An 18,113-nucleotide genomic window follows, 5' to 3' on the forward strand; every position below is an offset into this window, starting at 1 on the left:
TTGGTTGATGTGTTCATTCTGTCTTCTGAAAATGTAAAAGGTAATCTAAAATGTATACCCATAAAAATTTAGTTCAGCAGTTTAGTTTTCCCTGTGTCTGAAGAAAACAAAAATTGGTTACTTTGGCTAAATGTGGTAATCAATAAAATTATAAAAACTGTATTTAGTATAATAATTATGGAAAATGAGAATGTGTTTATAAGACAATGGTTTATTAAGGAATTATTTATTAAATGATAATTTAGTATAATATATACACTGTTTTAATGTGCTGAGATAAAGTATATCTTAAAAACTGAAATTGTATGTGTATTATATATTTATGTATGTCTACATATACATACAAAGCATTTAATATGCTTTGATTCTATAAATGACAAAAAGGAAAATTCAAGGTTATATTCCATGTTAATAGATTTATTCACAGAAAAAGGCTTATAAATCTTTTATTGCAAATTGTAATATACACAAAAAGAGTAATAGTAGGGTTTTCTTTCCATAAAATGAGCAAGTTATTTTGTGCCTATATAAGAGTTTTCTTTTGATTTACCAAAGTATCCTGATAACTCTTTGTCCTCCTGTCATTCTCTTGAATAATAACACAAATTTCTTTTTTTTTTTTTTTAAGTTACTAGATCAGATATCAGAGGAAGACTGTGGTTGAACTTCAGTGAGGACCTTACCAGGTACTGTTAACAACTAACACAAAAGTAATTCCAAGTCAACAGACACACGATACAAAGTACTTGAAAGTCTGTCCTAAAACCTCAGAGGAATTGGAGGAATCATCCCAAAGCAGATAACTGCAGGAAGTGTCGCCTCCCAGAGACCCACCAGACAAGATCACCAGAGCCACAAACTGCCTTTTGCTCTTTTTCTTTGAGCTTTCCTCTCTGCCAAGTTAAGGTTTAAATTGTTGACACTTCTTATCTATGAACTATGATACTTTGAAGGTCTTTATCCTTAATACTGTTTTCTTTTTTTTCCAATTGCTCATTCCTTGGTGTGAGTCCAGTGCCAGGCTGCAGTTTGCTCATGGTTTGGCAACAGTACGCAATTACCCTGTCTGCTGGGTTTGTACTCACTTTGCTTTGGGTGCCACCCAGCTTCGTTTACTATCAATTTCTTGGAATTAATCCACTCATTTCCTTCCTTGGTGGGTAAGACTCAACCAGGAGGTGAGCAGGGGATGAAAAGTAAGAGGCCAAACAACCAGAATTTTAAAACCCCCTGTTATGTCATACATAGAAAGGAAGGTTTCAGCCCTAAATAAAACAATGCTCCCAAAAACTTTTATGAAAATTTAGCTATTCCAAGCAAATTTTCACAAAAGTCAGTGATGGAGGATGAAAGGAGTGGTAAGGGGGTACTTTGAGAAAACGGAATTCCCTGCCGGTTGAGTGGTTAGGATGCCACACTTTCACTGCTAAGAGCTGGGATTCAATCTGTGGTTGGGGAACTAAGACACAAACCACACAGTGCAGCAAAAAAGGAAAAAAAAGAAAACAGAAGACAATAAGAGGAAATGAGACAGTTAAGAGTTCCACGAGGGAAGATGGGCCCCATAGGGTACCCAGTCAAAAAAGAAAACGAGAGGTAACTGTGCCTCTGGTGAGGCCCCAGAGAAGGTAGGAGCCAGTGCCCTGGAGTCTGTAAATGGTCTGGAACTTGGGCCTCTCTGGAATCCAGTGAGAAGGTAGAGACCAGAGGTACACAGGCTGAGAGAGGGCCTGGTTGCAGGTTTTCTGAGGCTCACTGAGAGGCTGAAGGTAGAGACTGAGCTGACCTCGCTCAGAGAAATGGCGAGAGGCCCAGGACTCTGAGGCCGCATCATCTCCCATAGGCTCCCCAAACAGTAGAACGTCAGCTTCCGTGGCCTCACCTCTCTTCTCACAGTGGGGATCTTGATAAAAATGGTTGTCACAAACTGCCTCTAGCAGAGAGCTTGTCCAAGTGGCTGCAGACAACAAGCTAAAATCTAGAAAACCGGGATGGGGGCCTCACCGAGCCAGAAACCCACTCCATTCCCCCACATCCCAGACTTCACACTGCTTGTCTGATTCCTCACACCAAGGCTTTCTTTTACATTCCCTTCTCTGTAGGTTTCCCCTCCAATATCAACCCCAGGCTGCACTGAGCTCCAGACTGCAGGAGTCATCCTAGGAAGAGGGATACAGGAAAAAGGGGAGACTAATCTGTTCACCAGGAAACCTTATTCTGTGCTCCAGTAGATTCTTTTCAGTCAGCCTCTCTAGTCTGAGAATCCAAAAGCCTGGGTTACTTGTGGTGAAGAGAAGAACAAAGTGCTATTTTAGGAGGCTGAGTGGAATGATCCTTTGTGGCAGAGACGTTTCAGAGACTAAGACTTTGAAAACACCAAATTTAGTATATAAAATTGTCCATGACAATAATAGTAAGGGCTTTCACAGACATTATCTCATGTGATCCTCACAACAACCCTGTGAGGTATGGAGGCCAGGAATTACCTCTGAGGAGGAACCTGAATTTTGGGGAAGTTAAATAGCTTGTCCAAAAATCAGGATCAAGGAGCTCTGCTTCCTAAACCAATAGTGGTCCCAGTGTATCTCACACCACCACCAGTGGGCAAGACTCATGGTCCAGCTCCATCATTCTTTCACTCTGCTTCCTAATAGAGACTTGCTCTAGGAACTGACATGCCCAGAGACTGTGGACCTGGGCCTTCATAGGAAGGTGAGATTAACACCTCTAGGTAGCCCAGAGTTGACTAGCCAAAACCTTACCTTTTAATGCTATATCTTTGTTCCTCTTTTTGACTCTGCACTAAAGTTGAGACACTAGAGGAGTGACTCGGACTGAATTTTCACTATCTTCTCCCTGTGCAAGCCATAAACATTCATTTATTCATGGATAATCTGATTTTCCATATTAATTTACTAAAGCTCTGTGATCCATCTCTGTTAGTCACTTTAAAGTGGATAAAAATATTTTCTAGTTTTCCTTTGAAAATTTCATGAAGGGTTTTCTATATGTCATGTTCAATTGATTTTTTCAGTCCTTGTCCTTTGCAGATGAAGGGCACTAATTTCCAGAACTGCAGGTGCATGTATATTCCTTCACATGAGACTTGCCCCTGCTCACAGAGGCTCAGCATCTGATTCAAGGCTTTCAAAGGCTCAGAGGATTGCTCTCCATGGCAAATAGAACAGAAAGGGAAGTCTTGGCTCAGAGACACCTCAGATGGAACAAAACAGGTGAACAAAAGTTGAAGGACCCTGTCCTCCTACAGGAATCCTGAACTCAATAGTCCAATCCATGGCCAGTGACTCACTGTGATCAGGATTCTACTGTGGGTTCCTCTACCATGCCCAAGAAGGTCTGTGAGCTTCAAGCCCTCCCCTGTTCCCCATATTCTAATCTTCCCTAAGAGTCTCCATCTTAGGTGTCTCTCTGTCCCAACATAATTGATTTCGAAAAGGAGGAAAAGGTTAATCTCTGCTGGTGCCTGGCCCTAGGATTCCTTTGTCAAATTAATGTGTCTGTTTTCCTATATGTCAGTAAACTTTATTTCTCTAAATGGTATTAGAGGAATGGAAAAATGGATCCCATGCTATACAGAAAGTATGAAATGGAACTAGAACCCCAAGACTCACTGAGATGCATTTGAAAGCAGAGTTTAGCTGAAGTGCACCTCAACCTCAGACAGCTGAGGAGCCGTGGAATAGTGACAGTGTTCTTGAGGGTGGGAGAAGACCCTTAACGAGTAAGGTGAACTCACAGTTCCTCTTTACAGCAGCCAGCCTGATAGCTCCCTCCAGCCTTCCCTGGGTCTTCTAGATCCTTCCATCTTTCCATATCATAGATACACTGTAGCATTATTTTCTATTTATTCCTCCTACAATACTAACTGTGTTGTCCATTACCTCCTTGGTCACCTGACCTTTAATCTTACCAATTATATAGACTTTGAAAACATGAAGTTCTTCCAGGAATTTTTGCTAATTCCCAGAGATTTGCATTCTCAGGATTTCCTCTGTTCTCAGGTTCAGCTTCCTACCTCCCAGGCCAGACATAAGACACAAGTCCACATTCACTCATAAGAGTCCTTCACATAAAAGCATTAGTGAGCAATGCAGTCTTTACAAAAGATATTGTAAGAGTGATGAATAAGGCTATGTATGGGGAGACCGACCTCCTGGCAAACAGCTTTAAGATCCCTGACTGCTAAATTAAGCACTGAATTATTTCCTTCCCTGAAACAGTCCTAGCCCAGGGCACTCAGTCCTTTCCCAGCCAAATGATGAGGTTTTGCTGAACTGGCAGCAAAACTGTCTCTCAAGAATGAGGGATAGATTCTCAGTTAACATTGCTTCTGAGATAGCATTGTTTTTAGGTCCTTTCAATGAACAGAAAAAGAAAAAAAAATAACCATAAGTCCATATTAATATGTACAATTCAAATGTAACACCAGGTTTTTACTTTGCATCTCATTTCTCCCACAATGAAAACTTTGGATCTTAGTAACATTAATGTTATTTGTTCTATCCTTACATATATATATATATATATATATATATATATATATATACACACACATATATATATATGTAATTTTAAACTTGTACAAGCATTCCGCCTAATAATAAAATTGAGTGAAGTTTCAAATTATTTGCAATTTTTTTCCCTTAGAATATACCCCACCAAGAAGATAAACCGGAAGAGCATGTTCCAAAGTCACTTGAAATAATTCTTAATCTCTATGTGGGTATATAACCAATTTGATAAAGAGTTAAGGTTATTGGTTTCAATTCATTCTCCATTTTAGGATTAGCTTTACTTTCCCTGTATTAAAACTAAAACATTGACATAGGTCTAAGTCAAAAATAAATAAATTATACTCAGAGACGTCTCACTCCCAGCCCTTTCATTTGATTCAAAACTAGATTTTATTTCTTCTCTCAAGATGTAGAGGAATGTGAGAAGCAGGAAAGGGTAGGAACTTTGTAGAAAGAAACTGTGATCTAAATCCACCTGCTGTTTGAGGTTGGGAGTTGGGCATTTCCTACTTTTTAAGACTTGATTTTTTCATATGAAAATGAGAACAAAATAACCATCTCCTAGAAATATCCTGCAGATTAAATTAAATAATATCTGTGAATTGCCCAGTCCGTATTAAGTACTCAAAACATGACACATATTCAGTATATTTTATCTGAAAAGCTTAATAAAACTTAGAAATGTTAGACCAGCTTGTCACCCAATTTTGGTGTCCTTTTAAAAATACTTTTCCATAATGTAGAAATAATGTTGTATGATAATACTTGAGACAGAATTCAGAAGATCTGTATCTTCTATAGCCTATATCTAAAGAGATATAAAAGTAACTTTTATCTAGTAGAACCCAAAATACTAGATTGTTTGAATGGCAGTAGTAAGGTAGACTACCAAGAAAGAGCTAAAAAGGAAGGATACTCAAAAGAGATACATTATGGACTGAATGTTTGTGTCCCTCCACAATTCCTATATTGAAACTCCCACAATGTGAACATGTTAGGCGATGGAGCCTTTAGGAGGGGATTAGGATTAGACAAGGTCATGAGCATGGAGCCTTTGTGAATGGCATTAGAGCCTTCGTAAGAGTCACTAGAAAGCTTGCTTCCTGTGTCTCTCTCCTGCCATGTGAAGACAGCGAGAAGACGGATATCCAGGAAACAGGCTCTCAACAGACACCAGATCTGCCGGCTCCCTGATCTTGGACTTCACAGCCTCTAGAACTGTGAGAAATAAAGTTTGTTGTTTAAGCCACCCAGTCTATGGTATTTTTGTTATAGCAGCCCCGACAGACTAACAAACATCTGTTACAGAACTAAATGAAAGTGGGTAAAGTCCTCGTTGCTGTTTCGTCACTAAGTCATGTCCAACTCTTTGCAACCTCACAGACTGTAGCCCACCAGGCTTATCTGTCCATGGGATTCTCCAGGCAAGAATACTGGAGTGGGTTTCCATTTCTTTCTCCAAGGGATCCTCCCAACCCATGGATTGAACTTGAATCTCCTGTTTGGCAGTCCTCTCCTTTTTGCCAGGCAGATTCTTTTGCCACTGAGGCACCTGGGAAGCCTGATAAAGTACTTAGCAAACTCAAACTGAGTTCAAAAATGAAACTACATACTATATTATCTATAAAACATGCCTAAAACAGAGACTTAAGAGAATTAGAAAGGCCGAGAGAATTAACTGATAAAGATAGATAATAAAGTAGCTAAGTAAAAAAGCAAGTACACAAAAATCAAGTTTCTAAAATTCTACCTAGGGACTTAAGATTGGAGAGGGAATTTGTGGTAGGAGAGTAAGGTACTGTTTTTTAGGACTGAAAGAAACATTCTAATAAAAGGTATGTTTTCCCTGAATCGATAAATCATTGTAGCTTAACAGTTGGGGCAATTGTCTAACATGGGAGGAAAACTGGATATAATCCTATATATAAGATCTTTTTAAAAACACCATAAAAAGCTCTAGAAGATTATCATCTTGGAGTAGGAAAAGCATTTATATTTTAAAGCTATTTTCAAAGTATAATAGTAGAGCATGCTTTTAATAATTCAAACAGCACATAAATGTATAAACCACAAAATGTAAACACTCTTTCTATCCCTCTCTACTCCCACTGCCTAAAATGGTGAGGTAAGCACAGTTAACAATTTGATGTGTATGGAAAGGCACACCTCACTGCCTGCGTTTAGTCCCGTAGCCACATCACACTTAGCGGCAAAGGAGGCTGGTAAATGCAGTCTGCAACTGAACAGCATATGTCCACCTAAAAATCCTATCGAAGAAGATTGTTTTGGTAAAACAACCTATTTTCTGCCATGGCCTTCATCCTGCTTTACCCATCTTCAACAGGAAGGCTTGGCTTTTTCTTGATCTGGCTGTGAACCTTTGCCATTTGCTAAATTTGGCCTTGGTTGGGGGAAGTCTCCTTAATGGCATCACATCTCCTGGTGACATATAGTTGGCCGTGTGAGCTCCCCAACAGTGATGGAAAAGCTGGGGCCTGAAGAGGGTGTCTGGGAACTCAGGCTAGAGCACCAACCCATTGTGTTCTGAAGATACGGTTTTGATGTGTGGAGTCCTTCCCCCCCAGTACTGTGAAAGAAACTGGCTTGGCTGTTACTGGAGGTAATTTCATTCTTGCTCTCCATAGAGGGAGCACAATCACATTGTTGCTGCAAAGAGTGCACTCCTGCCAGGCCACTTGCACCTGCAGACAAGTCTGTTCCTCTTTACGTGCTTCTTTAAGGATTAAAAAGCAGTGCAAAGACTTTGGATAAGCCGAGCTGCGTGCAACTGCACCAGAAGCTCCAATGCTGTGGAGAGAGTATAGGACAAAACCCTGGGGGATCTCACAGTGGTCCCAGCTCCTCTGTTCACCAGCGATGTATCCTTGGCAAGCTGCTTCCCAACCCAGAGCCTGTTTCCTCATCTGAAAAGAAGTTGGAGCAGATCATTTCTGTTTCATTTCCCCAGCTGTCCATGACCTTTTCCTATCTATTTCTTGTTGGGGTCTATTTCTTGTTGGGAACACTTCAGCAGTAACCTTAGGGGAAAGACAAATCTTTCCTTCTCATCTGTTTCTCATGTGTCCATTACCAGACATGGAAGAATCCAAGGTCTTCAAAATGACTCACCCCTGTGCACCTCCTGGAGACCAGGAACCTGGGCTGATGCATTGGGTCAGTCTCAAACAGGTGTCAAATGGATTTTAACACGGTGTTCACTATTGGGTCCCACAATCAAGTCTACAGGGAGACTGGAAAGAAAGTGAAAATGAAAGTGAAGTCGCTCAGTCGTGTCTGACTCTTTGTGACCCTGTGGACTGTAGCCTACCAGGCTTCTCCATCCATGGGATTCTCCAGGCAAGAATACTGGAGTGGGTTATCATTTCCTTCTCCAGGGGATCTTCCTGACCCAGGGATTGAATCTGGGTCTCCTGCATTGGAGGCAGGTGCTTTAACCTCTGAGAGACTGGGGTAGGCAGCAAACACTGAGAGGAATGAAAAATGTGTGTAATGGTTAGAGCAGTATTTTCTCTTTAAGACTCTCTGGACACACCCAGGGCATGACACATCCTGAAGCTAAGTCTTTGGTTTTTAAGGGTGAAAGTGACCAAAAACACAGATCTCCATAAAACCCACTACAGGATAAGTAAATAAAGAATGAAATGTCAATGAGAGCACCTCTTTCAGGCTCTTACACTATGTTGCCAAAGTTTCTCCTTTTCTTAAAAATAAATTTCATCTGCATAGCACATTTACTTGGAGGAAAAATTGAAAGGCATTAAAGGATACAAATTAAAAAGTAAATTTTCCTCTCACCATTTCCAGTTCTCTGAGTTCTCACAGAGCTTGTATTTCAGAGCCAGCCCACGTCCACACTTGCATAAATGCAGGTCTATAACATTGGGGGACCTCTATGGTGGCCTTGGTTTTCATAAAACTGCTGTGAGTGTAAACTACATTTAGTGCTAAGAATAGCTAGAGTTGCAAGTAGAACATTGGCAATGATTTTAGTATTCTTCACTTTCACTCAGTCCTTGAGGCATTTCATTCATGCCCTTGGTGGTCGTGGTGTAGTAGCTAAGTCATGTCTGACTCTTGTGACCCCGTGGACTGTAGCCTGCCAAGATGCATGGAATTCTCAGGCAAGAATACTGGAGTGGGTTGCCATTTCCTTCTCCAGGGAATCTTTCTAACCCAGAATCGAACCTGGAACTCCTGCATTACAGGCAAATTCTTTACCGATCAAGCTATGAGGGAAACCCATTCATGCCCTTGGCTTTCCTCCAATCTGAAACCTCCCAGGCCTCCACTCCCGGCCCTGCTTTCTTTCCTGAGCCTATACTTGGATTCCAGCCACATCTCTCCACCTGGAGTAGGTACCCCAAACTCAGGTGCCAATGGAATTAGTCCCTTTCCCCCAGACCAGCTCCTTCTTATCTCTTCCCAGGCTCCAGGTTTCCCCACTCAACTGTTAGGAATGTATATCACTTCTCTTTCCCTCCACCTTCTGCCTCACTCCTCTGGAAAGCCCCTTCCTCTTCCTCACCTTTTCCTTGCCAAATTTAATTTCATTGTCACCTCTCACTGGAGCAGATACGTACATAATGCTTATTCTGTGCCAAGCACTATCCTAAGTGCCTCACAAATATCAACTCATCTTATCCTCACAATAACCCCATAACAGATATGCTATTATCATCCTCATTTTACAGATGAGGAAACTGAGCCCAAAATAATAAATAACTCCATTCCCTAAGCTCTATTGTGCCTCTTTTGACTACATTTTCTATGGCCTCTTCTTATGCCTGGAAATCTTCCTGAGTCCCCACTATTGTCACAATAGTTTCAAACTTTTAGTCTATCTCCCTCCATGTAAAATACTGCCAGATAAAATTGCACGGGGCATGTTCATACTGGAAACTTACTTCTTGTTTATTGAAATTTCAACTTAACTGAGCATCCTTATCATTATTTGCTAATTCTGACAACCCTACTCCCACAAAACCACAAACATCTTGGCAGCAAGACTAATTCATCTCTGTGTCCCAGCCACCCACCCTCAGGGGCTAGAACAGAGCCTGGGCCAGGTGGGCGCTCACTCACTTGACTGTATTAAAGTCAGGTGCTCAGTGAATGGTGAGCGCCTGCCATGTTAGCTTTTACTATGCTTTGCATTTGGAAAGCTATGTCCCCCCGCCAATGCACCAGATAGTGATTTGTGCATCATAGTTAAATCCAATGTCTCTTGGAGTCTTACTTTTCTCATCAACAAAATGAGAATACTGTTCAACACCCACTCCCCCATGCTGTTTTCTAGGCTGCTGACAAGGATCAAATGCCACAGCTGAGGTGCAAAGGTGATTTGAAACTGAGAAAAGCTGCACTGTTGTGAAAGATGAAAATAATTACCAACATTAGCATATCTAACTTAATAATAGGGAAATACTTGGCCTATATCTAATCTGATTTTTCAGTAGTTTTAAACATTGAAAGCTACTAATTGATTGCTAAGAAACAGCATGGCAAAGGAACTGAGACAGTGAGAAAATCCAGGTTTTCCTTGATAGCTAAAAGAGGGTAGAAAAAAGAGCAGAGGGAAAAGACCCATCGGAGACAGGAGCAGACACTGTTCTGGTAGGTGCCCCTCCAGAAACCCCAATGCCCAGTGATCTGGGTCAATCCAAGATCCCCTGAAACTGCCCCAAGAATTGTTTTCCATATCATGTTTCTTATTACTATTTCACCAATTTAGGAAAATAAGGCCCCAAATGGTAAAATTCCACATCCAACTTCTTCAAGTCTTAGACATCCACATGTTAGGACTGAATCTGGCCACTTCTTCCAAGACCTGAGTGAGTAGAAAGTTGCTTCTTGGTTTCAGAAGGAAAAGGAACAAGCTGCAAAAATATCCTAATGTCTTTACCTACCTCTTCCCCAATTACTTAAAATTCATCCTGTGAGTTGCTGCCAATTCATTGAGTTAAAACTTTAGGGATCTGATTTACTTGGGAATCTGAACACACAACCAGAGATTACAATGGGTGGAAAAACATCATTCAGAGGAGAAAGGATGGTGGTCAGTTCATGCAAAGATCCAAATTCTTGGAAGATCGTTAGAAAAATGTTGCCAGGTGGCCAACATTGAGGCTGATTCCTTGTTCCAACTCCATCTGGAAGGTAGAAGACCTTGAATTACTTGGTTTCGATTTATTCCCTGTCTTAATCCAAAATGCATCAAGATTGCCGGGAGAAATATCAATAACCTCAGATATGCAGATGACACCACCCTTATGGAAGAAAGTGAAGAGGAACTAAAAAGCCTCTTGATGAGAGTGGAAGAGGAGAGTGAAAAAGTTGGCTTAAAGCTCAACATTCAGAAAATGAAGATCATGGCAATCTGGTCCTATCACTTCATGGCAATAGATGGGGAAACAGTGGAAACAGTGTCAGACTTTATTTTCTGGGGCTCCAAAATCACTGCAAATGGTGATTGCAGCCATGAAATTAAAAGACGCTTACTCCTTGGAAGAAAAGCTGTGACCAACCTAGATAGCATATTGAAAAGCAGAGACATTACTTTGCCAACAAAGGTCTGTCTAGTCAAGGCTATGGTTTTTCCAGTAGTCATGTATTGATGTGAGAGTTGGACTATAAAGAAAGCTGAGCGCTGAAGAACTGATGCTTTTGAACTGTGGTGTTGGAGAAGACTCCTGAGAGTCCCATGGACTGCAAGGAGATCCAACCAGTCCATTCTGAAGGAAATCAGTCCTGGGTGTTCTTTGCAAGGAATGATGCTAAAGCTGAAACTCCAGTACTTTGGCCACCTCATGAGAAGAGTTGACTTATTAGAAAAGACTCTGATGCTGGGAGGGATTGGGGGCAGGAGGAGAAGGGGATAACAGAGGATGAGATGGCTGGATGGCATCACGGACTCAATGGACGTGAGTCTGAGTGAACTCCGGGAGTTGGTGATGGACAGGGAGGCCTGGCGTGCTGCGATTCATGGGGTCACAAAGAGTCGGACACGACTGAGCGACTGAACTGAACTGAAAATACATGCCAGTGACCAAGATATTTTCAGCTGTATATGTGGACTTTTAAACACATAATTGTCTCAGTTCTCTGATCTATTTGAAATTGAACCCCCTTAGACTTTTTTTCCTCTACAAATGTTCTGGTTTTAATTTCTAGAATTTAATTTATAACAGAAGCACATAAAAAGGTGAGAACTTCCTTCTCCACTACCTTGGTTTTCATTGTGTGGCAATCTGATGGTGGAATTACCTTTTGACACTTAATGCATTTTTAACTATCAATACTTTTGTAATCAAACAAGGGCTTTGAGAGGAATTTAACACTTGCCACAAGTCCTAGCTTGTTCTTACTCCAGGCGGCCTCTCTTCTGGATTCATGCTGGGAATAAATCATTTGGGAATCAAATGCTTTCTTGTTCTCAGCTGTTTTTGTATTTTCTTCTCTTACACCTAGCTTCATCTACATTGGCAAATGAAGTGAAGGATTCAGACTATTACTCAGATAATGTGACCAAAATTCCTCTTATAGGAATTTTATTTGTTGGTGAGTCTTAGAAGTGAAAGTAAGGGCTTACCTTTAAATCCAAACAACTTGACATCCAGTGCTGTTGGGCAAAACCATGGCCAGTTAATAGAGTTTTGCTGGAACAAAATCTACTTATACTTCTACACCAGGGGTGTTATTTATATCTATGAGTCTCTTGCTCTTCCTCCTCTCTGTAAAATCAGAATAACAATTCCTACATTGCCAGATTGTTGATGAAATTAAATGAGATAAATATGAAGATTTTTACACGCAGTAGATATTCTATACATATTTTAAAACATATTTGTACAAAGATACAACACTTCATGGCAAATAGATGGGGAAACAATGGAAACAGTGACAGACTTTATTTTGAGGGGCTCCAAAATTACTGCAGATGGTGACTGCAGCCATGAAATTAAAAGACGCTTGCTCCTTGGAAGAAAAGTTATGACCAACCTAGACACCATATTAAAAAGCAGAGATATTACTTTGCTGACAAAGGTCCATCTAGTCAAAGCTATGGGTTTTCCAGTGGTCATGTATGGATTTGAGAGTTGGACTACAAAGAAAGCTGAGTGCCGAAGAATTGATGCTTTTGAACTGCGGTGTTGGAAAAGACTCTTGAGAGTCCCTTGGACAGCATGGAGATCCAACCAGTCAATCCTAAAGGAAATCAGTCCTGAATGTTCATTGGAAGGACTGATGCTAAAGCTGAAACTCCAATAGTTTCGCCACCTGATGGGAAGAACTGACTCACTGGAAAAGACCCTGATGCTGGGAAAGATTGAAAGCAGGAGGAGAAGGAGACAATAGAGGATGAGATGGTTGGATGGCATCACCAACTCAATGGACATGAGTTTGAGCAAGCTCTGGGAGTTGGTGATGGACAGGTAAGCCTGGCATGCTGCAGTCCATGGGGTTGCAAAAAGTTGGACACGACTGAGCGACTGAACTGAACAACACATATTGTGTTATATATTGACCAGAAGATTTATATTGTGCTTTACAATTTATAAAACACTCAGCTACATTTTCTCTTTGATCTTCAACAAAGCATTGGGAAGTGTAAGGACAGGTAGTCGCTGTTTTACAAACGAAGAGCCTGAGGTTAAATAGCTTTCCTAAGGCCACACAGCTAGTGTGAGTTGATCTGGACAACCCTGAAATTCTCCATCACCTCTATGTTGATGCCTCATGCTCCACACACGTGTGTGTGTATATGTGTTCAGTTATGTCCAACTCTTTGAGACCCCATGGATTGTAGCCCACAAGGGTCCTCTGTCCATGAAATTTTCCAGGCAAGAAATACTGGACTGGGCTGCCATTTCCTACTCCAGGGGATCTTCCTGACCCAGGGATGGAATCTGTGTCTCCTAGGTCTCTTGAGTTGGCAGGCAGATTCTTTACTACTGCACTACATGATTCTTAAATGTGGCTTCACATTAGAACTACTTGGAAATTTTAAAAATAAATATTAGTAACTCGTCCCACCCCCAGAAAGTTTCACTTAACCACTCTAAAGTGTGGTCTGGGCATCAATATTATTTTTCACATTTCTCATTTCTCCATTTTCAGTTAAACTTTGATTGTGAGATAACAGTAGATTCATGGACAGTTGTGAGAAATAATACAGAGATCCCATTTCCCCCCATTAGTAACATCTTGCAAAACTATAGTATAATATCACAGCCATAACACTAACATTTATACAGTCAAGATGCAGAACACTTTCACCATCATAAAGAGCTCTTGAACTTTCCTTTTATAGTTATACCCAGCTCCCCCTACCTACCTATCCCTAGCCCATGGGAACCACTAATCTGTTCTCCATTTCTATAATTTTTGTCATTTCAAGAATGTTACATTAGTGGAATCTTGTAGTATGTGACCTTTTAGGATTGCTTTTTTTTTTCACTCAATATAATTCTCTGGAGATTCATCCAAGCTGTATTTTAATCTCTCTCTCTCTTTAGTCACTAAGTCGCATCTGACTCTTGCGACCCCATGGACTGTAGCCCACCAGTCTTCTCTGTCCTTGGGATTCTCCAGGCAAGAATACTGGAGTGGGTTGCCATTTCCTTCTCCAGTATTTCAATAGTTTATTCCTTTTTATTGCTGAGTAGTGTTTCCCAGTATGGATGTACCAGCTGATTTCATTGTTGAAGGACATCTGAGTTGTCTCCAGTTTCTGGCTATTATGAATATTTAGATATAGGTGTTTGTGCAAAAAGAAGTTTTCATTTCTTTGGGGTAAATGTCTTAGTGCAATTGCTAGCTGGTATGGTAGTTACACGTTTAGTTCTGTAAGAACCTACCAAACTATTTTCTAGAGTGACTGTATCATTTTATATTCCCATGAGCAATCTCGTGTGAGTGATCTACATTCTCATCCTCACCAGCTGTGATGTTGTCATCATTCTTTGTTAAAAGCCATTCTGATGTATGATAGTTCTCCTTGTGGTCTTAATCTGCATTTATTTCTCTAATGCTTAGTGATGTTGAGTTTTTTTTTTTTTTTTTTTAATGTGCTTATCTGCCAACTGAGCTTCACTGGTGGTTCAATGGTAAAGAATTGCCTGCAATGCAGGGGTCATGGTTCAATTCCTGGATCGGGAAGATCCCCTCGAGTAGGAAATGCAACCCACTCCAGTATTCTTGCCTGAAAAATCTCATGGACAGAGAAGCCTAGCAGGCTGTAGTCCATCGGGTCACAGAGTTGGACATGACTGAGTGATTGAATACGGGCACATTTGCCAACTATATATCCATTTTAGGAAATGCCATTCACGTCTTATGTTCATTTTTTAATTCGATTATTTTTAACTGTCTACTTTTGAGAATTCTTCACAAATTCTAGATACTACTCCTTTGTTGGATATATGGTTTTGTAGATATATATATGGATATTGTAGATGTTTTCTCCCAGGCTATAGATTTCCTATTTTTTTGCTTAATAGATTTTTAAAAATAGATTTAGAGAAAAATTGAACAGATAGTATAGAAAGTTTCCATGTACCAGCCCCCCAATCTGTACACATTTTCCCTATTATTGACATCTTGTAGTCATGTAGCACATTTGTAATAATTAATAAACCAATATTGATATATTATTATTAACTGAAGTCCATAGTTTTTATTGCTGAATAATGTTTCATTGTACAGATGTACCACCATTTAATCTGTTTAACGACATCTCAGTTGCTTCCAGTTTGGGGCAATAAGAGTAGAGATTCTATAACCATTCATGTGTAGGTTTTAAGGGAACATAGGTTTTCAATTCACTTGAGTAAATACCTAGGAGTGTGGTTATTAGATTATATGGTAAGAATACATTTAGCTCACTAAAAATATCAAACAAAAAAACAAATTGTCATTTAAAGTGGATGTACCATTTTGCATACTTTATATGGGATAAATATATTTTCATATGCATATTTGCCATCTCTATAGCTTCTTTATTGACATGTCTGTTTAGATCTTTGGCCCATTTTTTAATTGGATTTTTTATTGTCTTATTGTTGAGTTTTAAAGAGTTTTTTGGATACAAATCCTTTATCAGATTATTAGTTTTGCAAATATTTTCTCCCAGTCTGTGACTTGTTTTTTCATTTTCTTAACTGTGTCTTTCACAGAGCACAAGTTTTTCCTGTTAATAGAGTCCAACTTAGTTCAATTTTTTCATTCATGGACTCTGCTTTTGGTGTTGCATCTGAGGTGTCATCACCAAACCCAAGGTGATCAGATTTTCTGGAAAATTTATAGGTTTGTGTTCTACATTTAGGTCTATGATTCCATTCTGAGTCAATTTTTGTGAAAGGTATAGAGTCTGTGTCTAGTCTCTTTTCTTATATTTTTGCAGAAGGATGTCCAATGGTTCTAGCTCCTTTTATTAATATTTTCTCTACTGAATTGTTTTTACTCCATTGTCAGCAATCAATTGATTATATCTGTGTGTCTATTTGGGAACTCTCTATAGTGTTCACTGATCTATTTTTTCACCAGTCCCACACCGTGTTGATTATTGTAGCTTTATAGTCAGTCTTTAAGTCAAATAATGTCAGTCTTCAAATTTTTTCTTCTTCCTCAGTGTGGTACTTGCTATCTTGGGTCTTTTTACTTTCCATAAAAATTTATAATCAGTTTGTCAATATCCACAAGTTACTTGCCTCCAAGGGGGGGTGTAAGACTGTTTCTCCGCTGGGCCCCCATCACAGGAGCATAAAGAGGAGAAAGGTAAGTGCCAACTAGCCCCACCTCTCATCACCTTGCTCTGCCTCGGTGCTGCTGCATGAGGCCAGAGGCACAGGAGCACAAGACCCACTGACACTACCCTACGGGGAGATCAGAACGTGCACCCACCTCCGTGGTGTGGGAGGATGAAGCAGGAGGTCAAGTCCTTCCTCAGCCCCATTGAAACCCATTCCAACTGTGCTTTTTTTAGATTTTTCTGTCTGTCTATTTGACATGCATTCATCACTGGGCCACTTATATTAACTATATTTTCTTTTTTGTGATGCTCTGGCATTTGGAGGCCTTACAAAAAATAAGAATATACAGTTAATATAAGTATTCCTAAAGATAATAACAAGTTGGCTACAAGCACATCTTCTTTCACTTTTTGGAGTCTTCCTATGTTGGAGAAGGAAATGGCAACCCACTCCACTATTCTCGCCTGGGGAATTCTTTGGACAGAGGAGCCTGGTGGGTTACAGTCCATAGGGTTGCAAAGAGTCAGACACGACTGAGTGACTAACACACTTAGTTTTGTTTGGTGGGTTTTATGGTCAAAGTTAAACAAAGCTGGACACTAATTTAAGTGATAAGAATAGATTTTAATCACTAAATGCTACTATAGGAGAGAAAAGAGTTCCATCTTGATTTATACAGAGGTGACTGTGAATTTTAAAGGGAAAATGAATACATAGAGAGGAAGTCAAGCATGGGCTTGAGGAGAGTCAGAGAAGTGAAAAATAACAAAATTAGGAAGCAGAGGTTAGTCCCTGGGAAACCCACCTGGGCCTGCCAATTGGTATTTATTGAAGTTAGACTCCTTCCCTCCCACAGAGCCTGGGAGATAAGGAGTCTATCTTCCTTCAGGTATTGGCTGAAGCAAACAGTAAATTCTTCGAGTATCCTGAGTTTTCACAGACAGACACTCTAAAGGGTAAGGGGGTCATCCTAGGGATGCAGGTTAAGTTAGTTTAATGTTTTTTCCCACCTTTCTCAGCTTCCCAGGTGGCTCAGTGGTAAAGAATACACCTGCAATACAGGAGGTGCGGGTTTGATCCCTGGGCCAGGAAGATCCGCTGGAGAAGGAAATGGCAACCTACTCCAGTATTATTGCCTGGGAAATCCCACAGACAGAGGACCCTGGCAGACTATAGTCTATGGGGTCACAAAAGAGTAAGACATGATTGAGCAGCTAAACAATGACAGCCAGTCTTTATAGGCCAAAGCTGAGGCTTAATTAAGAGAGGGCTCAGGGGACCCTGGCTAGAGTTTGGTCAAGCAGAGTCTCTGTCAGTGTGCAGGGGGTTTTAGTTGTAAGAGGGAGGACCTGAGAGGACAAGATGACCCCATCTTGGTGCCAGAAGTCCTTGACATGAGGAATTTTGAAAGCTCCTCGTGTGATTCTAATAAACAACAAAGTTTGAGAACCACAAGGCCAAGACAAGAGCTTTGCCCTCTGCTTTAATGCTCCCCATCACAAAGACAAATTATTTTATGGAGACTGCATGCTCTGTGTACACGTGTGTGCAAGCATGTACATCTGTACAGGTGTATGCATGAATGCAGTCACACACCAGGCTGAGAGGCAGATAAGAGGCCTGGCTCTCTCAGGCAACAAGAAGAGGAAGAAAGTGCTGAGAACTATGGAAATGTACCAAGCTGCATTTGTTTAGTTTAGTTCAGTCGCTCAGTCATGTCCAACACTTTGTGACCCCACAGACTGCAGCACCCCAGGCTTCCCTCTCCATCACCAATTCCTGGAGCTTGTTCAAACTCACATCCATC

This window comes from Oryx dammah, unplaced genomic scaffold, assembly GCF_014754425.2.
Source record: "Oryx dammah isolate SB20612 unplaced genomic scaffold, SCBI_Odam_1.1 HiC_scaffold_1, whole genome shotgun sequence".
Lineage (NCBI taxonomy): Eukaryota > Metazoa > Chordata > Mammalia > Artiodactyla > Bovidae > Oryx > Oryx dammah.